Source organism: Frankliniella occidentalis, unplaced genomic scaffold, assembly GCF_000697945.3.
Source record: "Frankliniella occidentalis isolate FOCC.00 unplaced genomic scaffold, Focc_3.1 Scaffold89, whole genome shotgun sequence".
Taxonomy (NCBI): domain Eukaryota; kingdom Metazoa; phylum Arthropoda; class Insecta; order Thysanoptera; family Thripidae; genus Frankliniella; species Frankliniella occidentalis.
Genome location: NW_026267218.1, coordinates 911,849 through 913,148, shown reverse-complemented (window position 1 = coordinate 913,148; position 1,300 = coordinate 911,849). Strand labels below are relative to the sequence as shown.

The 1,300-nt window shown below is 41.6% G+C and overlaps 1 protein-coding gene across 1 annotated transcript in view; it reads right to left on the bottom strand.

The window, feature by feature from the left end:
- Positions 1 to 1,300, bottom strand: part of LOC113209367 (somatomedin-B and thrombospondin type-1 domain-containing protein-like) — a gene marked incomplete at its 3' end in the record, with an annotated part of 195,332 nt that overhangs the window by 20,980 nt on the left and 173,052 nt on the right.

Below are 1,300 nucleotides of genomic sequence, written 5' to 3'. Positions count from 1 at the left end.
CACGGCGTGTAGGGCCGGAGCCACTGTGTCTGTGTACGCCGATAGTAAGGAGCATGGAGGAAGGAGCATGAAATAGGGATTTTCACTCTCAAAAAAGTATCTTTTGGGAAAAAATTCCAAAATTTAACAAACCCTCAGAATTTTTTTCTCCGATCATCCCAGTTTTTTTTCTGAAAGGTCTCATTTTTTCCCAAATTTTTATGAGAAATATTTCATTTTTTTAATCATCAGTTTTTTCGGAAACCTTTTTAACTTTGCATGCGTTTGCGGAATATTTCAGCCGCAATATACAGCCGCATCGGTGTGCAGCCGTGATGATAAATCAAATAACGCGGGCTGTGAGTACATTGCAGGCACGTCAGTACGTGACGTAGTACGGCCTTTGTACTCTGTACGCTCTTCTTCAGGCGGGGGGGAAAAGAAAAATAATAATAATAAAAAACAACAACAAGGAAAGGAAACATCAAGCATCCCACCGGAACTGCCCCGCCCCGCCACCGCCGCCACCGAGGAAGCCGTACGAGGCCTCAGTGATCGATGCCTGCCTTACGATAGAGTGGTGTTCCGAACCCCTTCTCTCTCTCTCTCTCCCTCTCTCTCTCTCTCTCTCTCTCCCTCTCTCTCTCCCCCCCTCGGAACGTGTCATGATTGATGAAGGAAGGCCGTTGTGTGTCGCTGGCCAGCGCGCGTGCGTGCGCCTATTATGTTGTTAATTGGGGCGTTGAAAGGCGTGCCAGGCGGGCGCGGTGTACACTGCCAGCAATGTGTACCGCAACTGTAATCCACTACATTATCACTGTAAAAAAAACAACAACAGCTTGGCAACGGTATCAATCATACTGTCAATACTAAACAAAACTTTATAAAACTTTAAAATTTTACCTTAAATTGCAGGATAAAAGTCTCTGCACTGTGAAAAAAAATCGTCGTAAATTTACAAAAATTTTGTAAACTCGAATTATAATTTAAGTTGTAAATTTACGACAGCACATTTTTTACTCGCCAAGGGATTTGAAGTCGATACATACTGCATGTATTTTTTTACGATTGCAAATTGTAATTTTACAACTTGCGTCAAGGAAAATTTTCCTGTAAACCTACCTACTTTTTTTCACAGTGTGGAGTTGCAGTTTCAAAACTGTTCTTTTAAAGTACTACTGCGATATTTTTTTTAACAAAAATGGCTTTAGTTCTTTTGTTTTTTTGTTACAGTGGTTATGTGTCAAACGTCAAACGTGAATCTTCCCATAGGACGTATATTTTTTACTGCACTAGCACACAAAGGAGGGAGATAGGGGAG